Here is a 15,269-nt window from a genome sequence, read left to right as displayed (position 1 = left end):
TTAAGTGCTTCATAAATAAAAGCGTTAGGGAGAAAACAATGAACATATGAAGAATAAAACAGAAAAAAAAAGATTTTAAAGCACGTAATTAAGCAAAGTCGTTTTTCTCTTTGAAAACTTTAATCATTGCATAATAAAGGTTCCCAGATGAATGAAAATGGAACTATTTCCAGTTACAAATGTACAGAAAGGAATAGAGGATGGTAGTTAAAGTCAAAGGCTGAGCAGGTGAACTGCCTCAATTAGAGCCATAACTCTCTTCCATCACTCTAGCTATGTGACCTTATATCAGGAGTGGGCAAACAACAGCCTTTGAGCCAAATCCATCCCTCCAGCTTAGTTTTGTAAATAAAGATTTATTGGAAGCCAGGCACACTAACTCATTTCCGTATCGTCTATGGCTGTTTTGCAGGACAACAGCAGAGTTGTGTGGTTAGGAATACACTGTATGTCCCACGAAACAGAAAATCTTTACTCTCTGGCCCTTTACAGAGGGTATTTGCTTGTGCCTGAATTATGTAACCACTATATATTTCAGTTTCTCCATCTGTAAAATGGGAATCAATGAGACAATTGTAAAGAAATAAATGAGATGTTACATAGAAAGTTTAGAAGCACTTTGGACACATAGTAAACTCTCAACGAATGCCACCCATTGTTGCAATGGACTCTTCCTGGTACTATAAATCCACCCACGCATAACCACAATAGAGTCTGAAAATCTTCCTGAAGGTCTTTGTCAGACGAATTATTCTAAAACAAAACACAACAACAACAATAACAAAGCAGTTCGAGGGTTTCCTGTTTATTGTAGTTTCCCCGCCATTACAGGCGACCATATTTCTCGCACATGAATAGCAAACAAGCCACTTAACCACTCACCACTACTCCACCAGAACCCTGGACTCCTTTACCTTGTTTGCTATGAGCTTTCAGAAGTATGTAGTCCATGGTCAAATGCTTCTCAGTAAAGTTAAACAAGTGGCAGCTGGCACCATACAGCTCTCTTATAATGAAAACATGAGGTGGCTGCCATTACACAGTCCTGCACTAATGAGAACAGTGGGAGGCTAGCATTACAATGGTCTAATGAAAACAGGAAATGGCTGGCATTAAATTGGTATAATAAAAACAGGAGGTGGCTAGCATTACACTGGTAGAATAAATAAATTAAGAGATGTCAGGACGCCCCAATCGCATCTCCATTATATATGACCATGGTACCCACAATTTAGACCAGATCCACTCCCAGTCAAACCAGTGTGGGATGAAAATAAGATTTGTTTTTTTCATACTGTGCTTCAAATTTTCTTCTGTTTCAATTTGTGTTTCCCTTAGGCTAATGCAAACGTGTTGTAAAATAACGATATAATTTACATTGAGATCTTTTTTTTTTCCTCTTAATTCCAAAAAAAAAGTAACATTCTTTCTGACTCAGAAGAAGATGGCTAGAATAAAAGCCAACTATTCAAAAGGAGTTTCTAATTTAGTCCTTGCCTTTTCCTCTCCTTTCTCTTCTAAGTATCCAATGGTGACTAAAGACGCAGAGTTGCATAAAACACACTAAAAAGAAGCACAGAAACAAAATCAAACGCAGTAGAGAAAAAAAAAGAACACAATCCGTCATTTAACTAATGGATTCCTCCCCCCCGCCCAACTCCAGAACAGAAGGTAGGGATTTCATATATTGAGTGACATAAAAAATATATATATGTTAGTATAGATGTGTACATCTTGTGTACATCTTGTGTACATCTCTCACACAATAGATTTACAAGAACTTTACGTTTTATTCTACGTCACAGAGCCAGCTGTATCTGATTCATCCCGGTCTTTTTAATCTGGGCTGAAAACAGAGCAAGTTGGCACAGTTCAAGGTCAGCACATTAAGACAGCACATCTATCCTCTATCACTCAGTGGCTCCGACACCCATGAAAAAAAACACCTACGTTAGTAACTGTAAAAAAAAAAAAATGTTTGGGATGCCTGGGTGGCTCAGTCGGTTAAGCATCTGACTTGGCTCAGGTCATGATCTCCGGGTTTGTGAGTTCCAGAGCCTCACCAGGCTCTGTGCTAACAGCATGGATGTGGACGGGAGACCACTTCAGTGTCTCTATCCTTCTCTCTCTCAGCCCCTTCCCACCTGTCTCTTTAAAATAAATAAAGATTAGGGGCTCCTGGGTGGCTTGGTCCGTTGTGCGTCCGACTTCAGCCCAGGTCATGATTTCACGGTCCGTGAGTTCAAGCCCCGCGTCGGGCTCTGTGCTGACTGCTCAGAGCCTGGAGCCTGTTTCAGATTCTGTGTCTCCCTGTCTCTCTCTGCCCCTCCCCTGTTCATGCTCTGTCTCTCTCTGTCTCAAAAATAAATTAACGTTAAAAAAAAATTAAAATAAATAAAGATTAAAAAATTTTAAAAAAAGAAAATGTTTGATTTTAAAAACATATATGAATGTTGTACGTATAACATATATGTTCATATGTACATATGTATATATGTTATATAGACAGCATTCATATATATTTACATACACTTACAATGATTTCAGAGGAGAACAATACCAGACGAACTTTTAGGCAAAGGATGGTGTTTCTGCAGGTTCACCTACCCTGAAAGTTTTAGCTTCCCTGTATAGAAAACAAAGGGAAACATTCTGGTCAGGTAGCCAGGTGATAAAATAGCAGTGTGATTCAAATAAAGTAAAATATTGATAATAAAATAAAAGCTTTGAATCTAGTTTTATACATTGACATTTAGTTTTCTTTGCGCCATAATTTTTATTAGTCTTCTCTAAGACTTCTGAATTAGCTTAACGAACAAATCCAAATTCGTGATCTAATATATACTGAAGAAGCAAGTAAGTGGAGAGAGAAGATAATCCTATGCTATTGCTACCATATTTTTGTATTTATGTGTGATTCGCTTTTTCTTCCTGAACACGCCCTTATAAGAAATGACCAAAACTGATATTATTAAATTTAAAATAATCGTGGACAAAAAAGTCAATTAACATTCTTTATTAATTGTTTTCAAAGAGGTGGAATTTATAATGTAAAAGAAGTCATTTCTGCCACATGTTTAAAGCCAGAATTAAATCTAAGATGTGCTGAACGTTAATACATGCGTTGCGTAAAATCTGTTGCTGGGCTTGCATGGGATTCACAGACATGGCTTAATCGAGACACAAAGTGATGTGTGCCATGCATTCAAAATTAGCACCTGGCCCAGGGCCACTAAATTTGGCATCCCAAGAACTGATTCTATCCTCTGCCAAGTTTCTGCAGAGACTAGACTCACTGAATTCTGAATCACAGCCTCTAATTTCCCCTTCAACAGACTCTCTTTGAATTGTGGGATGGGAGAAACTTGCAAGTGAACACAAAAATTGAATGTGAAATATAGAACTCTCCAACGAAGAACATTCTAGATAAAAGATGGATACAGAACATGAAATATTTCCAATTAATCAACTGTAATGTGGACAGCTTACTAGCCAGCTCACCCTGCGTTCAATTTGTTTGTTTCTTACACAAACAGAGAGCACACTACAGACTGCCCGCACTGCCAAACTCCAAAGAAATACTTGAGAGCTTATGAATTTTGCATACCATAAATTTCCTTGACAGGTCTCATCACATTGTAAGCAATATTTTTTATTAGACAACTTTGTGGAAGAAATGGCATTTTGCCCTAATATCAAACTAACCAATCCTGTCATGGTTGGCATCTTTATTACATTATTAAATACATCAGTCAATACCACCTGGTGTGATTGAGGCTTGTTATGTAACTCAGATGGTTGTTAAAAACTCTGCAGTGGTGGTTGTTGTCGTCGTCGTTGTTAAATCGACAGGCAGAAAAGATTTGATTGAAATTTCAGAAAAAAATATGTATCACCACTGCAGCTATTTCTGATTCAAAATAATGAATTGACCTTTTCTCAGATTATGCCCCAAATCATTTTATGGGTGTGTTCCAGTGAAAGTACGATGTGAAGCATTTGATTCTACGGGATTTCAGCTTTGCTTAGCATACTGCGACCCATGAAACCTAGCACCTGAGAATTCCAAGGGGATCACAACTGAATGAGGTGGCAAATGTGAGAGGAACTTGAAAAGGCTTGCTTTGAATTGAAAAGGGGGAGGGTAAAAACACTTAAGGAAGAGGCGATTTAATAGAAGAAAAAGGAATCATTCTTTAGGTTTTTTTTTTGTTTTTTTTTTGTTTTTAATAACTCTAAAGAAAGAGCTTCGTAACTTTTCTCAGAGGTCAATACGATAATTTTTAAATAGGTACAAATAATGCTAAGGGAGAGAAAACTCAAAGAAACAAATTGCAAGTGTTTAGCTTCCTCTTGTCTCAAAGCTCATTAAAAGAGTTTTAAATGCCTAATAAGGGGCACCTGGGTGGCTCAGCCAGTGGAGCCTCCCACTTGGGCTTGTGTCGTGATCTGGCAGTCCCTGGGTTCAAGCTCTGCGTTGAGCTCTGTGCTGACAGATCAGAGCCAGGAGCCTGCTTCGGATTCTGTGTCTCCCTCTCTCTCTGCCTCTCCCCAGCTTGCACTCTGTCTCTCTCTCTCAAAAATAAATAAACATTAATTTTTTAAAAAAATAAATGCCTAATAAAGCAAAGGCATAGGATCAAGTTAAATTTCCACTGGCAAAGTCAGCATTATTTTAAAAAAATATATCAGTATCTAATCTGGAAAAAGCAATTTAATTTCTGATTTTCCCGAAATCCTGAAACCTAATGCCTTATCCTATTGTTTTTCAAAGAAAAGTAAAATATTCTTACAGTCTTATCCAGAAACAGCAAAACTTCCATGAGAAATTTCTTATTTTTGATATACCTGAACTCTTAGGATTCCACAAAAAGAAATCTTGGTAATAGACCACATTGAAACAATTTATATCTGACTCACTTGAAATAAAAATGAAAAGTTGGTGGAAGATTCCTTAATCCAAACGGAACATGACTGTAACCATGCACTTTCAATAGTACTTTGTAAAGGATATCACGTGTAAAAAAATCTGAAAATGTAAAATATTTAGGTTTAAGAGATACACATATTTTAATAATACCTCTACTCAATAAAAATAGTTCTTTTTTTTTTTTTAATTTTTTTTTTTCAACGTTTTTTATTTATTTTTGGGACAGAGAGAGACAGAGCATGAACGGGGGAGGGGCAGAGAGAGAAGGAGACACAGAATCAGAAACAGGCTCCAGGCTCCAAGCCATCAGCCCAGAGCCTGACGCGGGGCTCGAACTCACAGACCGCGAGATCGTGACCTGGCTGAAGTCGGACGCCCAACCGACTGCGCCACCCAGGCGCCCCAAAAATAGTTCTTTTAATTTAAGATCAAATTATTCTTAAAAAAATAAATGCTTCAATGTATATATGCCTGTAAGGCGAATCTCAAGTTTAAAAAATTTAGAAATGACCACCTGAGAAAACTAATCCCCTGGAAAGATTCCCCTTTAATTCTTACAACGCTCTTATCTCTGCCAACAGAAAACCCTTGCTGAACCCTGGGAGAGGGGAAGAAGGGGTTGTGTCACAAGTAATTATCAGAGCTCCCACACCTTACATGATGACAAAAACAGACTGTGTGTTATTGCACATTTAAATATCACCAATAAACTCTACTGAATACTTTGGTAACGTCAGGGTCATTTACTAGAAAGCTCATATACTATAATCTCATTAAAAGTTAGACTTTTGTTGTCTTCTTTATCCCATTTCAGTTTCTTGGCTTAAGCTTTTTCTCGGGAAACTATCCCTGTTCAGTTTTCATCACTCTTTCATCTTTCAGAGATCTCAGGAAATAATAACTAAATTTGACATGCAGTTCATAATTTAATATTAAATACCTGAGAATATACTGAATCCACATTTGGGAGATCATTTGAAGGTGTGAATGGTCCATTCGATGCTGGATCTCCCAGTAACTAGATTATGTTAAGAACACAGTAAAAAGGGGTTTAAAAGTAAAGTTTCAAAGTGATTTTTATGTTTGGTATTTTTTAAAGGGTCGAATTGATCATGAGGAGAATAAAATAATTATTGGATCTCCTCACAAATACGCTTTGTGTTCATAATATTTTTATTTTGAATGATGTACGAAGGGGTGCGATATTCAATTTTATGTGTAAATTCCATGTGCTAGCTATGTATCTATCATCTCTCCATCATCTGTCTCTGTCCCATTTGTTCCCTAGTGAATGCCAAGTAATGCAAGTGGTGTACCACAATATTATCAACGCTTAGGACCAATTTGTTTACTAGTAGTTAGGTTTGGGACAGTTGAGGACCAGACTGGGAAACGTAATCTGAATTAATTTTGTGTCCAAGGCATGTACAAGTTGATTCTCCCAAACATCTTCATCGAAAGAGTTGCCACAGAAAGTAACTACCTAGTTGTTTTAAAATTTAAGTAGAAGTCAGTAAATAAATGGAGGGATAGAGAAATTGGTTAAGAAGGGAATTCTCGAAAAAGGAAGGAGTACATACGAAACCAGGATGACTGAAAGATTGTGACTTGGTTACAAAATTATATCAGTAGGAAACTTTACACTATAATGATTGAATGCTGTCAAAACGTACCAGCCTATTGAATGAGTTTTTGGCAAGTACATTGTAGAGGAAGTTTTCTCAATATTTCCTTGCAATATCTCTACTTCCTTAAAGTAGAACATACCTAAAAGTCGTCAGTTGTCAACAAATTATTTGCATCATTGCGTTAGTTAGTTGTGTCCAAGAATCAACGCAAAACTAGTATGAATTTCATACGTTGAAAGTTCTTGACTGAATAAAAAAGAGGAAATCTAGAAATTATATCCAAACAGGAGTGCAAATCAAATAAAACTCAAGTTAACCACAATTAATTTAAGACGGTGAATGATTGTGTTTTGTTGAAACTAAACTGCCATTTGAAACGTGAATAAGAATATGACACAATGCTCTGTTTAGGGACTGACTGCAGGTGGTTTCAAGCTAGGCATTGCTAAACTACTGTGCATCTTATAATGACACAAATCTCCTACCACTTTCCTCTTCTAGAACTATTGTAAAACATTCATTAGTACACATACCCTGATGTCTTTTGTAATGAATGCTTTATTTACATATTAATTGTCTCTATTCATTTCTCTTTAGCTTACTGCAATATAGTGTGGTATAGGTCTTAACTAAATGACTAAAATTTTTATGATTTAAGAAATGAAAACGTACACTTTGAAAGCTCTGGTAGAGAATATTCTGACACTCTGCATATCGCAGAGAACATATGGGCCCTGATTAAGAGAAACTTCTACTATAGAAAGATTTTTTTACTGTGCTTATTTATTATCCTAAGACTTTTTAGTCCAAATTCTTTTTGTTCTCCTTATCTTGGGCCTCATATTTTTTTTTTCCTCCAGAATATATGCATTCGATTTTGAAATGGCAAAAGGATATGCCATAGAAACATAATGAAACACATGGTCCAACACTAGTAATTGATTTTATAAATATAAGTAGAGTTTATGCCCTTATACACAACTCATTTGTAAAAAGCTAATCATAGCCATCCAGGGAATTTCCACCACATGGCAATGAGTTTAGGTGAAACGATAGCCTCCCAAATGAAAAAGGTCAATGAGATAAGGCATTGCTTAACAAATGTTTAAATTTCTCCATTTTGGCAAAGTTCCTAACAAGGCAGCAAGAAGTGGCATTGAAGTGTCTCATTCTCACCTTGATGAGCCCTTAAAATGTAATTTACTGTTGCTCTCAATTACTATATATTATACAAGTGATGACTATTTTTGGCTTACAGCAGCCTCACAATCAAATGATGAAGAATAAATGTAATGATCGGTTCTTTTTTAACAGAAATCCAGTGTTAAAGCAAAAAAGATATTTAGACTAATCTGTACGACTCCCACTTGGAGTTTTAATAAACTGCCAAAACAATGTGCTAAAACCAGAGTAAAAGAGTTATTCCAAGAAGACAGATATTTTTCCCAAGGAAAATCAGTGATTTCCTTCAAAAGGAAGTGATAATTTGGTATGTTTCCAAATGTGTTATTTGTATTAATTATCTAGATTCTAGAAGGTCTTATTTCACATCGCTAAAAAACTTTGTAACCAGCAATGAATTCAAATGTTCTGAGTATGGCAAGCATTTGATAATACACTTTGATTGCAAATACGTTTTCTGAAGTTCTATCACATGTGCCATATATATCTCATGATATATATGTATGTACATACATTGGTTGTTTAGGGTCTACATGGTGGCCAAAAGCAAAACAACAAAACAAAGCAAACTAACTGAAAAACATTGGCAGGAAAGATGATACATATGGATGTGGGTGGCAGTGTTTGAACAACAGATCTGGTCGTCCCTAAGGGAATATTTTAGGGAAAAAAAATATTTATACCAAGCTAGTGCATTGTGTTACATTGCGTGAGGGTTTCTACCAAATATTTGTGTGCTATCAAAATGATAACCTTTGCCATTTTTGGCTTGGTGCCTTTAGATCTCAATTATGAGACAGAATTTTAGATGTTGCCTTGCTCTCTCTTTGTCTTACACGTTTAAAATTTTGTTTCTCTTTTACAGAGTTAGTTTAAAAATATTGAGTTTGAATTATTTATGTATATATTGAACAACATGAATAACTCTCTGTTTTTATTTCACCAGGCCCATCATTTGGACTAAAAACAAACAAGCAGAACCAATATATTTGAGATTCACTATGTAATAATATTATTTTCCTTAATTTTTGAAAACTAAACAAACTCACAGAGAGAATATGACATAATTCATAAAGAGTCTCAGGGTTTACTTGCCTATAATTAAAATACTAATTAGGCAGAAAATTCTGAGGAACAATTGTGCTCTACTTTTGTTTCTTGTAGGCCCCTGTTTTGGCCCTTCCTCATTCCAGTTTTTCAACTCTTTGTACAATTGTGGAGATTTCTTCATTCAGAAGGTCATGCATTTATTCCATCACTGTTTACATTAAACCTCCTAATTGTCAGACACTGTTTTAAGTCTCTGGGATAAAACTGTGAACAACACAGACAAAACCCTTCTTTATGCAGTTTAGATTGTAACATGCCCCAGGTAAAATAATCAAGTAAACAGTGAAGATACTTTCAGATGGTGATATATGCCATGAAGATAATAAAATGGGTGATGTAATGAAGAATAATTTGGGGGATGGGGTTACTATATTAGACAACTGATGAAGTCAGGCCTCTCAGAGAAGGCAGTATTTGAGCTATAATCAAAGGAAAGAGAAAGAAAAACTAAGACATAATCCAGGACAAGAATGTTTCTTTTGAGGTGAGAACAAGATTGGCTAAGTTAGAAAAAACAAATTAAATTAATGAATGGAAGTTAGTGAGCAAGGAGGCAACTAATCAAAGACATAATCTTCGAAACAGTAACCAGACCAAATTCTTAAAAATGATTTTAATTTAATTTAATTAAAATTATAAAAAGATCATTCTTTTATGAGGTGAATGATTTATTTGGCATTGAGAATATAAATAGAGACATTGCCCTATAGGCTACTGGAGATCCATGAGAGAAGTGATCATAGCCCAGATTAGAGGAATGTTGGATAGACCGAGAGACATAGACAGATTTGAGATCTATTATGAACATATAACTGATGGGCAGGTGGGTGAAAGGAAGAGAAAATCATGAAGCAAAGAAGACAAAAAGATTCAAAGATAATTTTCAGGTTTTTAGTGAATACCAGTAGACTGCTGTATTTTCTGCAGTGGGGAAAATAAAGAGGATGAGGTCATGGGTAGTAAGAGTTTTCAACATGTTACTTTTGAATTCCATGTTGAATTATTAAATTTAGCCCAGTAGAGACAGTTTAAACAGACCAATTTTCAATAATGAAGTAGAGAATGTTATCAGAGTGCCACCCTCCCCCAAATAGCAGCAGATTTAGATGGAAAAATAACATCGAATTTCCCATTGCTATTTAAATTATACAAAACTTTACACTTCTGAATGCTATTTAACATTTTCTGAAACATTGAAAAAGTATCTAATTAAAACCTATCACTAAATCCCCACCCCCAAATGGCTACAGTTTTACTCATAAATATCCATATAAAGAAATTCCAAAGAAAATCTTGAGAAGCAATAAGATAAGATATAATGACTAAAAAACACTAAAGTGGTTTTTATTCAAGGATTGTGAGGATGATTTAACATTAGGAGATCCTGTAATATAATCTTTTTTTGTTTAAAATGTTTACTTATTTATTTTAGGAGAAAGACCACGTGCACACACATGCAAGCAAGAGAGTTGCAGAGGAGAGAGAACCCCAAGCAGGCTCTACACTCAGCATGGAGCCAGACGCGGGGCTCGATCTCAAGACCATGAGATCATGACCTGAGCCAAAATTGAGAGTCTGACACTTAACCGACTGAGCCATCCAGGCACCTCACAATATAATCTACTTTCATAATGGATACAGGAGAAGAAGCAGTATCAACTCCTTAAAAACTGCAAATATATTCAACAAAATTTAGTATCTATTCCTAATGTTAAAATGTTCATATGATGGATGGAGAATACTTAATAATCTAAAATTGAGCCATGGGAGTTTTCCTACTAAAGTCAACAAAACAGAATCCCGGTATGTCCATTCCTACTTAAAATTATATTTGATGTATGATCAAATGCAATCATAAAAATAATCATCTAGACATATAAGAATTACAAGGGAAAAGGTAAATTGTTTGTGTTTGCAGAGGGCATAATACCTAACCTAGAGATACTAAAAGATAAAAGAAAACATTAAAAAAACAAAAACAGGGGGCGCCTGGGTGGTTCTATCGGTTGAGCGTCCAACTTCGGCTCATGTCATGATCTCCTGGTTTGTGAGTTTGAGCCCCACGTCGGGCTCTGTGCTGACAGCTCAGAGCCTGGAGCCTGCTTCAGATCCCCCCAACCCCACCCCCCCATTTGTGCTCTGTCTCTCTCTGTCTTTCAAAAATGAATAAACTTAAAAAATTAAAACAAAAACAAAAACAAAATTAATATACAAAATAAAATCATTGAGTAAATATGCATAAAATAAATGAAAATTGGGAGACATAACAGGAGAACTCATTTGTAAATGTAAAAAAAAAGGATAGAATACTTCAAAATAAACTAAGAAATGTAGGAAAACTCTAGGAGGAAAAAATACTTGGAATACTTATAATATTTCTAAAAGATATAAAAATACTTGGAGTACTAGAAATACTTTTGAAAGACATAAAAGAAGACTTGAACCAACTGGAAAGAATATAACATGTTCTTTGATGGGGCAACTCAGTTTCATAAAAATTTCCATTCTACCAAGTTAATACTAAATTTAATGCAATACCAATGCTTTTACTATTTTTTTTTAACATGTAAGCCATTAATTCTATAGTCCAAATGGAAAATTTTTTTTTTTCTTAACTCTAAGAACTGAAAGAGTTTGGATGCTATGCTATACTTGATGCACTGAGATCGCTGGATCCTAGATCTTAGTTTCAAAAAACCATTCCTACCTGAAGGAATCAGGGCTTCTTGATGAAGGATTTAGATCCATGTGAAGTCGTTCCTCTTGACCAACTTCAGGACAATTTAACTTTTGAAAAGAATCATGGATTCCGGTAATTAGTGTAACATGTTGCGTAAATGAAGTCCATGAGACCATAGTGATACGAAGAAAAAAAAAAGAGAAAGAAAAAAATAGCTACTTTTAGAGGTGTAACTATCACACTAGCTTTGAAAATCAGTAATTATGTTAAAAGAATTAAGCATTTACCCATTCCCATCTTTTTAATTTTTTTTTAATTTTAATGAGTAACTAGTTTACCCCCAAGGTATCAGGGAAACATGTATCTACAGAAGAACACCAACAGATAGAGAAGAAATGATAAAATTAAAGGAATTCTACAATTTTCAATGAAATGATTTATTCAAACAAGAATCATTAAAAGATACTTCTATGGGGCACCTGGGTAGCTCAGTTGGTTAAGCATCTGACTCTTGATTTTGGCTCAGGTCAAGATCTCACTGTTTTGTGGGTTTGAGCCTTGAACTGAGCTCTGTGCTGACCACACAGAGACTGCTTGGGATTCTCCCTCTCTCTGCCCCTCCCTGTGCTTGCACTCTCTTGTCTCTCAAAATAAATATAAACTTTAAATTAAACAATAAAAATAAAATATATTTCTACAATGAAAAACGCCATCTTTCAGATTAGTTGCTACTTGCAAAGGAGAAAAATATCTTCTCAATAGTGATCTTCTTGTCACAACCTTAAAGAAGTGATCAAACTTAACATCACTTAGTGAAACAATCTGATGTCATGTGCCTCCTGATAAATATAATATAAAGAGTCCAGAATTATGTATGATATATTCTTACCCGAATTCTTTATTTGGATTTAAAATAAGATCTCAAGACTAACACTCACTTTACAGAAAATGCCAGGGATATAAAAACAGATTCAATGAAGCCATAAAAAAAAATAGATAAATTCAGCATGTGGGATATTTAAAGGTAACTGGCTTGGTCTTTTTAAAATTCAATACCCTGCAAAAAAAAATTTAGTGAGGATTTCTGTCAAAGAGAGGCCAAAAAGACATAATAATCAAATTCAATGTGATTATGTTTTGGATTTCATGTATATTTAGAATTAAATGTTAAGATGTCGACAATTTATTTTTGAAAGATTCAAGATAGGGATGATAGATAGTAGATAGATAGATAGATATCAGTGAAACAATGTAAAATGTTAATCAGTAAATATAAGGACGTGGTGTTTCATATACTATTATTTGAAATTTTTTCTATTTCAAAAATTTTAGGATTTGAAGTGGGAGGAAAAAGAGGAGACATTGAGGCTGGAGATGAGAAACAAGGGTCATCAAACAATATCAGCGAGCCATGACTTGGAGTTACCAACACAGTACCTGAATTCCCATGCATTATGAAGGTTCCTCTTGTATTTATTTCATGAATAAACAACATCTCTCCTTTTTCTTTATAGAAATCAGTAACCTTGGGAACTTTCAGACAAAGGCAAAAAGGGCTGTAATTTCTCCTTCAAAACTGGATCTTAGTGAAACAGTGCATTGAGTAAGACAACAACCTGGTAAATAAAAACAGTTTATGATTAACAAAATACCTATATTATTCACTTTCCCTAAAAAATATAGATCTTTTAAAGGAATTTGGAACACTATGAAGGGGGTCTATTTATGCCACTAAAGTGGTGACTTAAAAATGAACATTAGGTGTTAACGCTTTCCAGGGAATTGAAAATAATTGGTATTTTTGAATAAACTTGTATAGCATTTAAAGTTTATAAAATGGTTTTGCACAAACATATTTGTTAGAATAGGAAGAATAGACATGGGATGCATGTGCTTAAAGCCTAATATTCTTGTAATAAGAATGTTTGTCCTCTTAACCCTCCAGCTGTCCTGCATCTCTTTTCTAAACATTCTATTTCTCTAATATTATGATATAAAACAGTAAATGCTAAGTAAAGGTTTACCGTGTATTGGGCACGGTTTTAAGTGCTTTATAATTTTTCAGCTATTTATTCCTTATAATATTCCTATGTAGTTATGTATGATTATTACCTTAACTGCATCAATGAATAAAATGATACAAATAAAATAAGCTTTAAAATAGTTTAGAGCTTCTATAACTTGCTCAAGGATATATAAATAGTAAGGGTGAAAGCACAATTTGAATCTAACCAGTGAAACTGAGGACGTCACATTCTGAACCACTGTTTTAGCACCTTTATGGAAGGAGAGGCAATAAAGGATTAGCCTTATGATAACCAGGTTAGACTAACAGGCCACAAAAAGGAGAAATGATAAATAAAATGGCCACGTTTGGATTTGGAACAGATTCCGATCAGATTCTCTGCTTAAAGGAACAAAAGTGGAGAATTGCGAAGAACCCACAGGCAGCATAACTGAGCCCTCTGAACTCAAGTTGGAGAGTTGCGATGGCCAGTGCCATTTTGCTACTTTCTACTGTGATGGACCAGTGTGTCATATACACAAAAGAGGAGATTGTTGTCACTCCTCATCAGAAGATTAAATCTGTCAGACCTTGGAGTCCTGAGGACCTTGGTGGCAGTCTCTAAAGTAACCAGAGGAGTTGGTAGCCATCTTGCTTCATGGAGATTTTGGAAAACAGGAGTTCACAGTTCAGGGGAGACTTCCAAAAATTTTTATTCCTTGCAATCACTGTATTTTGCATTTGAAATTGAGATTCAGAGCTGTGGTGGTCCTTTAAAATTAGTAGTAAAGTAGGGTCGGACATGCTCGGGAAGTAGGTACGATCGGAAATACTCTTCAGTTTATCCTCTTTTCTTTCGCTGAAATAAGTATAATACGTAATAAAGTTTGTAAGTGGTCCATTAACATTTCTCTGTCTTTTAATATTATGTCCGGAATGTAGAAAGCAAATCTGAAGAGCTCAGGATTATCAGGCTACCTTTTTTCAATAACAGAATGTGTGTTTACCACTTACCATTTTGCAATAATCACTTCATCTCCACTTTGCCTGTGTAGACACAGCCAGCATTAACTTTTATGGGGTGTGAAATCAAGCAAACTGGAACTAATTGAAATGTTAGTCAACACTGTACTCAAATTGAATAAAGCAAGATTAATACGGCTCAGGTAATAATTGAAATACACATCTCATTCCAGATAATCTCCTCTTCAAAGTAATCAGTGTTTTCTATGTCATAAGACATGGGGAGCAAATATATTTATGTATGTATATATGAATGTCTGTATCACCTATCTCTCTATAGATGTCCATACTTATGTGTATAAATATATTACCTAAGAATCTGACTATACCAAAGGCATATAGTACCGTGGAAAAATAGTATAGCCTAATGTGAATATGGCTTTTGAGTCAGAAAGATTTGGGTTCGAGCCTTAACTGTGTGACTTTTGGCAATTCATTGTCTACAAAATAAAGTTAGTGATATCTATTTCAGAGCTTAAATAATTACTATACGGTACTTAATACGATGTTCAACGAGACAATGAACTCAATGTATGGTGCAACATGAAGAACACAAAGCAGTGACCCAGTCATATAAAACATGTAAACCTGTATCTATGAAAATACATTCAGTTACCCTACTTATCATACCTCATTTCCTCATTTCCTTGTCTGGGCAGGGTCAGACCAATGTAGCAGTTCTCAATGGGGGACAATTTTGCATCTCAAGGG

Source organism: Panthera pardus, unplaced genomic scaffold (assembly GCF_024362965.1).
Source record: "Panthera pardus isolate Hobbes unplaced genomic scaffold, ASM2436296v1 HiC_scaffold_1, whole genome shotgun sequence".
In the NCBI taxonomy this organism is placed as follows: Eukaryota; Metazoa; Chordata; class Mammalia; order Carnivora; family Felidae; genus Panthera; species Panthera pardus.
This window is presented reverse-complemented; position numbering follows the sequence as displayed.